Genomic DNA, 9,936 nt, shown 5'->3' with positions numbered 1-9,936 from the left:
CATAAAGCTGTGTATTCCGAGTTTGGAGAAATTAGATTCAGGTGGTAGGAGACTTGTGACTCACCCATTACCAGAGCCAACAGTCTGACGCTTCTAAGTAACGTGAACTTTCAATTGCTCGTGGGGACTGTTTCAGCTTTCCAATGAAGAAACTGCGAGGTTTTATATCTCTGTGCATGGAAGTGAAACACATGCACAAAATGGCCGACCATGGATACAGATATGGTGTGGCCTCAACGAGTTATAATTTCAGAAGTTTGTTGGGATAGAAAACATGCTTCTCTTTCTTACAGGATCAGAAGTTCTTGGAAGAGAGAACACTTCCTCTATGGGTCACCATGGCACAGCCTGGAGTAGGTGTTCCTTTTGGCTGTCCAGCCGCTGAACCCCTTTGAAAATTAGAAAATCCCCACTTTTATATAAACAGATGAAGGTCTTGAGACCATGCCCTAGATGGTGGGTATGTTCTACTCGATGCTTTCCATTTTTGCGTTTTATATTGTTCACCTGTTTACATTATTTATCTAGTGTTCTGTGTGTGGGCTCACACATGACAGCATGCCTCCTGGCATGGTACTCAGAGGCCACCTTTCAGGAGCAGTTCTCTCCGCCTTCCACATGGGTCCTGTTGACTAAATTTGGGTCATCAGACTTGATGACATGTGTCTGTAAGCACCAGACCATGGCTTCTCTTTCAGTCAGGACCTCTGGGGGTTCTTTGTGGAATGGGATCTTTGTTTGCAAATCTACTTGAGGAGTCAGGAAAGAACATCGGAAACCACTAAATTAAGTTGAAAGGGGTAGCAGCAAAGAACAACGCCAGCCTACTGGTGCATTTCCCTTTTGTTTTAACTTCTTCTTATTCTATAAAAATTCTTTGTTTCATACTTGTATATGATACGTTTCCATCATCTTCATCCACACCGTCCCCTCTCACCCCTTCCCTCTCCCAGTGAAAGAACCTTGGGATCTTAGCAGAAGAGTGAGCAATTCGCTCTGACATGGACAGCGTTGTAAAATGCTTGAGTTTTTGCAGCAGGGTGTGCTGCCTGCCATTCTTGGGGACGGTGACCCCTGCTCCGCCGTGTTTACTAAGACTGGGGCTGCCCAATCCAGGAGATTGTCAGAATGCAGTCAACTCTTTTTCCACTTAAATCTTGATGAACCTGCAACCGGGGGATCTGATTGACATGTTCAAGAACTCAGTAAACAATCAGTGACTGTAGAAGCAATGCCTGGTAAAGTCCTAGCTCTATCATGCAATTCCGTCCACAGCACATCGCTGTCCCTCGAAGTTGCTGCTGTTTTCAGACAGCCAGCTCCCACCATCCCTACATTAAGTCAAGAATGCAGATGCAATCCCAGCACTCGGGAGGCAGAGGCAGGTGAATCTCTGTGAGTTCGAGACCAGCCTGGTCTACAAGAGCTAGTTCCAGGACAGGCTCCAAAATCACAGAGAAACCCTGTCTCGAAAAAAAAAAAAAAAAAAAAAAGAATGCAGATGCAACTATTCTTTTCTTTTTAATTTTACATTCTATCCACAGTTCTCCCCGCTCCTCCCATACCTCTCCCACCTCCCTCCCAGTTCGCCCCCTATCAACTCCTCCCAATGGGTAAAGGCTACCATGGGAAGTCAACAAAGTTGGGGTTAAGTTGGGGTAGGACCAAGATCCTCTCCCCTGCATTAAGGCTAAGAAGCATGGCACCCCACCATAAGGAATGAGCTCCAATAAGTTAGCTCATCCACCAGGGATAGATCCTGGTCCAACTGCCAGGTGCCTCATAGAAAAATATGGAACGCTTCACGAATTTCCATGTCATCCTTGCAGAGGGGCCATGCTAACCTTCTCCACGTCATTCCAGTCTTTAGAATACGCGCTGCTGCAGCAAACACAACCGCAACTATGAAGACACTCGTCACTGCTTTTGGTTTATAGCTGTTAGGGCAGGAGGGCGCAATGGTTGCTCTTCATCGTCAACTGGACTGCATTACCTAAGAGAGGAACCTTGGGATGGGCGTGTCTACAAGGTATTTCCAGGGAGGTTTAACTGAGGGGAACCATCCACAGACAGGAGTCCTGAGCTAAATAAAAAGAGGGGAAATGATAGAACAAGCCAAGCACACACCCCCTCCTCTGTTTCCAGACTGGGGGCACAGTGTGACTAGCCATCACAACGTGATTAGCCTGCCATGTTCCTCATCGTGCCTTCCCTGCCATGATGGGGTGTACCCTTTGTCATGTCTTTTGCCACAGCAACAAGAAGAGTAACTAATACAGACCAGGGAGTAGGGATGTTGCTGTGATAAACCATTTCACAGGAAGGGATTTTTGCACTAGCTTGCAGGAGGAAGAGGGAAATGCTGTTGTATACGGAAAGTGTAATGGCCCGTTATAATAGTGCTGTAGGAGACCAGAATGCCAAGAGACATGCGCACAGTGGGATCCTGGCTCAGGATATTTTAGCAGAGAACAAAGACTCTATTGGGAGTTGGACTAGAAACCATTCCTTTTACAACCTGGCAAAAGTCTGGCTGACTTCTGCATGTGTCCCAAGAACTAAAGTGAGGCTGAATTAAAAAATAATGGGCTCTCTGTTTGGTAGAGGAAACTTCGAGAGGGCATGACATTCAGGCTGCAGCATGGGTACTGCTCAGCTCTGGGGTGTGGGAGGACAGAAAGACATGAAACATGTTTGGCAAGGAAAGAAAAGGAGTGTGAGATTTAGGATGAAGCAAACATGGGGATTAATTAATTGAGGTGATTAATGTCATCTAAAAGAAACAAAGCTTCTATTGGGACAAGACTCCACCCAGTGAAGACTCCAGCTTATGAAAATTCTATTTCATCTGAATGAAAAGACTCTGACCTCAGAATATAAAAAAAAAAGGTTATAAAGTTAAAAACAACCACCTCTGAAATGACGGCCCTGAGCTCAGCCACCAACACACACCAAGTCCTTACAGCTGTGGTAAAACTGGCATCAGAACTTCACCAGGTCATCTACATGCAGCTACTTTTTCAGGCATAAAAAGTGCAAGTGTTCCGGGCTCATGGAGGCTGTACCAAGGTTCCAGAAAGCTGCTGGGGCAAGGTTCGAGTCCCTGCAATTGGGCCTAAAGAGACCTTTGTATGAGGCTGTGAAGGTGAGGCCTAGGTTGCACTTAAAACCCCAGGCTGAGTTCTCAGAGAGCCTTACTTTAAACGCTGGTGGCAGCATGCCGGGGCTCCAGACTACATGTAGAAAGGTTCAGAAGGAGAAAATGAGCTGAATGCAGCATTCATCTCTCCCTTCTTCTTGAGTACAGATGCAATGAGTCACCAGCCTCCCCCTCCTGGGGCCACTGTGACAGCTGCCCTCACTACCACACCCCCAGACTGTGAGGTAGAATAACCCCTTTCTTCTTTAAGTTGCTTTCATCGGGAATTTTCTATAACAATGATTAAAAATAACCACTCAAAAAGGACGTCAGGGTCCACATTTAGTCAACGCATGCCACACAAGGTACGCTCTCTCCTATTTATCATAAATAAAGACAAATACATTATTTAAAAGTGTAGGGTATATCTTTTTTAATAGAAAATCAGCTCAATTTAAGATTCAGGAAACCAAACCAACCATCTATGGAGCCAATTCAAATTCTATCCATCTTTTATTTTTCCTAAAACTCCTGAACTGAACCATGAGAAATATCGCATAGAGTGAATACAGTTCAATGCTTTGAAGCATCTGATGTTCTCACGGCAGGCCCTCGCCATTCACTGCTGCTCATGGGGAGGCCTTCTGATGTCACTTATTTCAGCATTCTTTAGCCACAGCTTCCATCAGTTAAGCTAATCCCTCTTCTCTTCTTTTCTCCTCTGTCTTGTGACTCTTGTGAACCCTAACTGGGCATCCTGGGTACTCCCAGGGCCTCCTTCCCAGCTCCTTTCCTTGTCACTTGTGTTCATAGGCTTAACCACAAAGCTCCGTGCCATCCTGAGGCTTCGTCTCAATGCTTAGTGCCGGCAGCACGCTCACCCTGGAAGGCAGCACATCTATACCAAGTTACTCCTAGTGAGTGTGCTGGGTGGACTATCTGAACACAAAACAAACATGATCAAAGGGGTGTTTCTACATCTACAACTGAAACAGGGGCACCTCTACCATGTTTCTGTGGTACATTTGTACATGAATATACTCATACATGGTTGCATTCACACATGTAGTTTGTATGCATCCAGAGGTTGTGTGTGCTGAGTTACGTATGCTTATGTATGTACACTGTATAGTGTGAATCTACTTATGTCTCCTAGTCATTACTGTGTTGCTGTGAAGAGACACCATTACCACAGCAACTTTTATCAAAGAAAGCATTTAACTGGGGCTTGCTTACAGTTTCAGAGACTTAGTCCATTATTATCATGGCAGGGAGCATGCAGCATGCAAGTAGACATGGTGTTAAAGAAGTAGCTGAGAGTTCTACATCTGGATCCACTGGCAGTGGGGAGAGAGACATACTGGGCCTGGTTTGGGCTTTTGCAACCTCAAAGTCCACTCCCAGTGACACACTTCCTCTACCAAGTCACACCTTGTAATTTCTTAAGCGGTACCACTCCCTGATGACTAAGCACTCATATATAAGCCTATGGGAGCCTTTCTTATTCAAACCACCACAGTATGCCTGCACAGGTATGCTATGTGCTTGTATAGGTATTTTTGTGTGTGCATGTGTGAGAGACAGGAGAGTGGGGGAGAGAGAGAAATCTGAATGGAACTGAGGACCCAGGGAAGTCAAACAACAATGGAGAGGGAGCCTGAGGACAAAGCAGGCACAGTCGCCTCTGGATACCCTGTACAGCACTGCTTACCAGCTCCAGGCCCAGGCCCAGCTCCTATGCCACACATGCTCGCTCCTGAGAGCAGTTAAAATGTTCCTGCTGTCACTTAGGATCAATGGTTTCAGAATAGCAGAGATTGTAGAAAATACTACCTGTGCCCTTATGTCTCTCTTTTCCACGAAGAAAGGCTGCCAAAGCCTTCGGTGTCACAATACATCGGGGGTTTTGGTGCTGTGGTTGTCCTACCAGGCACCGGTTTGCAGACAGGACTAATGTGCAGACTAAAGCCAGACACTGCTGAGTAAAGCAATTCCTATGACATTTGGAAGCGCTGATAGCCGCCATAGAAATCCACTCGGCGCACCTCAGCTTCCTTCAGCCATGATTATGGAGGCCAAGAGGTTAAGACGGTGTTGTGCCAATCCAGGCAGAAATGTGGCCAGGACACTTCAAAGGAATTTAATGTTTTTTAAATCAGGGTCATATTGATGGTATTTATTTACTTATTTGATGACTTATTTTGGGGTTCTAGAGGTTGAACTTGGGGTTGTGTGCTGAGCATGCACAACCCCAAAATGCAAAACACTAATCACAAAGGCTACATGGTGGAAATGTAGGACTCTTTTCACTATAGAAATCTTTCCATTTCTCTGTGGCCTTTGCTTCTCCAACTGAGCACTGACTAGTGTGTGCACATGAATAACAGACACCAGAGAAGATGGAAGAACTGTTGTTACTCAAAGATTTCATGGGGATAAGACTAGTGGTTGCCCCCTCCAGACAGACCAATGGGGCAGTGTAGTGTCAGAAAGATCTTTCTTCCATAGTATAAGGGTGGACTAAGCATCATTCTGGTCCTACCTAACATATTTTAAAACTAAGTTCAAAGTAACCCCCAAGCATTTTAAAATAACCATATGATTAGCCTAAGATCTAGAATATTTGTAGGAATATTAAGATACCCAGCGCACTAAAAGGTAAAATTTACTGTCAAGAATACAATCAAATCTTACCAGATATGTAAGTGATAAAAACAGAATTCAAAATGAAAAAATTAACTCATAAAATCTGACCTGGGGTCAGTTGCTAGACTTAGCAGAGAAACACGCTAAGCTCTGTTATAATTGTGTTCCACGTGCTCCGCAAACTAAAGATGATGGGGCGAGAGAAAAGAGACACTAATTGGAATTCCAGAGGTGACAACATCAGAACCCAACTTTAAAGACACAGGATGGAGTTGGTGGTAAATACAAGGTTACAAAACCCAATCCCAAGCATTAGGTTCATTACAGAGACTATGCTCAGAAAGACAAAAGGTGACAGTGAAAAAGGTGAAGATGCAGGGGAAAGGGCAAATCTGCATACTGTTGGAATGAGGGTAATTAGTATAGCCAGTCTAGAAAGAAGGATGAGTATTCCTCCCCAAAATTAAGAATAAAGCCACCGAGTCATCCAGCAATCCCACCACTAGGCACATATCCAAACAATATGATATCACAAAAAAGGAGACTCTCCTCCAGCACGGGAAGAGATCTGCATTCCTGTGTTTACAGCAGCACTCTTCCCAACGGTCAAGAGATCAAGTTAATCAGTCTGAAAGATGCTTAGAGTATATAGAGTGTACACACACACGGACACCGAGAAATGCACACCGAAACACATGCACATAAACAGACACACACAAACACACACAGTGACAAATACACACAGTCAGAGAGACATATGAATACTTTTCAGCCACTAAAAGGGATAAAGTCTTATCTGCAGCGATCTGAATAGAATTCAGTGAGACAAGCAGAGAAACATAAAGACCACACAATCTCAGCCACATATGGGATGTAAAATAGTTGATCCTCTAGAAGCTGAGTGACTAGGAGCTGGGACGAGGGAAACAAGGGATGAGAAAAAGCAGGCAACGGTACTGTTAGATTAAGCTGGGTATGTCAGTTCTGCTGCACAATGGAGTGACTAAAGGTAATCAAAACCTACTAGATAGTTAAAAACGAGGATTACCCAATAAAAAAATGGAGTACAGATCTAAACAGAGAACTCTCAACAGAGGAATCTAAAACGGCTGAAAGACACTTAAGGAAGTGCTCAACATCCTTAGCCATCAGAGAAATGCAAATCAAAAAAAAAACAACTCCGAGATTCCATCTTACACCTGTAAGAACAGCCAAGATCAAAAACACTGAGGACAACTTATGCTGGCGAGGTTGTGGGGTAAGGAGAACATTCTTCCATTGCTGGTAGGAGTGCAAACTGGTACAGCTGCTTTGGATATCAGTATGGTGATTTCTCAGAAAATTAGGATAACCTTCCTCAAGACCCAGCAACACCACTTTTGGGTATATACCCAAAGGATGCTCAATCATACCACAAGGACATGTGCTCAACTATGTTCACAGTAGCATTATGTGTCACAGCCAGAACCTGTAAACAACCTAAATGCCCCTCAACTGAAGAATGAATAAGGAAAATGTGATACATTCACATAATGGAGTACTATACAGCAGAAAAAAAAATAACATCTTGAAATTTGCAGGCAAATGGATAGAGCTAGAAAACATCATATTGAGTGAGGTAACCCAGACCCAGAAAGACAATTATCCTATGTCTCATAGGTGGCTTTTAAACATAAAAAAAAAAAAAAAAAAAAAAAAAAAAAAAAAAAAAAAAAACAGCCTACAAATCACAATCCCAGAGAACCTAGACAACAATGAGGACACGAAGAGAGACATACATGAATCTAATCTACATGGGAAGTTTAAAAAGACAAGATCTCCTGAGTAAATTTGGAGCTTGGGGACCTTGGGAGTGGGCTGAAGGGGAGGGAAGAGGCAGGGAGGGGAGCAGAGAAAAATGTAGAGCTCAATAAAAATCAATAATATAAACTATTGCCAGTAAGAAACTTTATTTGCTGATATATTTGCCCAACTTGAATACTGTACTATGTATTCTTGTGTCTGAACATCACATGGTACTCCATATATGTATGTGTGTGTATGTCCGTATTTAAATACACATATTTTTGTGTGTTGATTTAAAAATCCAAAATTGGCCCAGCTAGACGATTCAATGGGTAAAAATCCTTGCTGTCAAGCCCTACAACATGAGTTCAAGCCCCAGAACCCACACAGAAGAGAAAAGATTCTCATAAATTGTCCTCTGACCACCACATACATGCCATGGCACACCACACACACACAAATACACACACTTAACAAATGAATAAATAAATAATAAATAGTTTTTTGAGGCAGGGTCTTCCTATGTAGGCTTGGCTGTCCTGGAATTTGCTATTAGTCCAGGCTGGTCTCAAACACAGGAATCCTCTTGCAGTCCTCCTGCCTCTGCCTCCCCAGTGCTGCGGCTACAGGCATGTACCACAATGCCTGGTTAAATATGAAACTTCAAAATAATACAGAATAAAAATATTTCAGGAGAAAACAAAATAAAAATCATAAAAAATAAAACATAAAGAGAGAAAGGACTAAAAGGAAATATGAGCAGTCCGTTGTGGAAAATATCAGACAACTGGATGGATACTTACTTACTGGGGCTACTAAAGGAGAACAAGGAACAGGGTCAGATAAAATATTTAAAGAAACTAACTGATGAAATTTTGATGGCAAAGGCATGTAATCTTATATGCAACTGGGATTCCATCTATAATCCCAGTATGCAAGATCATGAGCTCAAATCAAGCCTTGGCCTGTACAGCAAGATGAAAGAAGGAAGAAAAAGAGAAAATGAAGTTGGAGATGTAGAAGGAAGCGAGGAGGGGTAAATATTTATGATAAACTCATCAGCTCACCATTTCAACTATGCTGAGTGTTGTGTTTCAACCACAACACAACACAGCTGTTGGAAAACGGGGGAGGGGGCGGTGAATTTAGCTCCACTGAATGAGGATTAGTTCCAGGAGAAGACTACCAATCATACATTTTGTTGTTCTGCAATGCTAGAAATGAAACCCAAACACTATACCTCTAAGCTATATCCCCAGCCCTGCTGGGAGCACATTTTAATATTATTTATGAGAAACAACCTGGGAGCCAAAAAACATTAATGGCTAAATACTGCAGAACATCCCCACCTACCCCAAAATGCTGTTTTCTAAACACACAAACTGAAAGAATGAATATGTATCCTCTGTTCAAAGCAAGTCTTGGACTGCCTCCCAGATCTGAAATGATCTTCATTCTCAGTACATGAGCGACATAAGAAAACTACTCTTGTTATTTTATGTTCACACCTGGTAAATGAAATCTTTATTACATTTCCTACTTGGACACTAGGAGTCGTAAAATGTATTTGAAAACAGCCCAGTTCTGACACAGTATAGCACTCTGCCTTTGTACTATTTCCTTAGTGGCCATTTTTTCAAGAACACAAAATTGGCTTCACATCATCCTGTGGAACATGTGCAAACCGAGTGACTGAGAATGAGATGTTTTAGAATAATAAAACTACCTGTTCATAAGCTAAAGAAGAAACTAATATATGAGATGGATATAATATGGTTAGACGATAAATTTGAAAGAGGCTGTCAAAAAGTATCAACATTCACTTTTTACACATTACTGCTCTTAATTATATACTATTATGATATACTAAAGGAAAATTATATTCATTATGAGTGAACCTGGTGTCCTGAGTTAAACCCAAGTAACTGCATACGTTACATAAAGGGAGATCCAATTCCACAAAGTTGTCATTTGACCTCCACACCTGCACCATAGCATGTGCATGGATGCACAAGCACTTTTTACAACCTATCTTTACACAAATTAAACATGGAATTTGGCAAGCCTGGGTTTTCCCTGTTTGGTCCTCTGCCTTCCTACCCCAATCACACCTGCACAGAAAACATGAGAATAAATTTTGCATTTTTGTTCCTATGTGAGGACAGATAGGTAGGTAGGCAGGCAGGTAGGTAGGTAGGCAGACAGACAGGATTTATATTTTTTTCTTGGTTTGTGCCTTACAAAAATGGTTTCATATTGTGTATTCAATGGGTTACACTTTCACCCACCATAAGGTTCCTAAGACCAAGAATGGCAATCTAACCATTTGTGGTCACTGGGTTTAAACGATAGTAATGCTAATATGC

General features: G+C 42.6%; 1 non-coding gene across 1 annotated transcript; it reads right to left on the bottom strand.

Moving 5' to 3' along the window:
• Positions 1–1,786: 1,786 nt before the first annotated feature.
• Positions 1,787–1,894, bottom strand: LOC126501899 (U6 spliceosomal RNA). The gene has a single exon (XR_007591829.1). It is a non-coding gene; the product is annotated as a U6 spliceosomal RNA (small nuclear RNA).
• Between the last annotated feature and the right edge of the window lie 8,042 nt (positions 1,895–9,936).

Source organism: Alexandromys fortis, unplaced genomic scaffold, assembly GCF_014885135.2.
Source record: "Alexandromys fortis isolate MF-2015 unplaced genomic scaffold, M_Fortis_MF-2015_v1.1 scaffold_5, whole genome shotgun sequence".
NCBI classification, from domain to species: Eukaryota; Metazoa; Chordata; class Mammalia; order Rodentia; family Cricetidae; genus Alexandromys; species Alexandromys fortis.
Note: the sequence above shows the minus strand (reverse complement) of the source record. Positions and strands in the feature narration are given on the sequence as shown.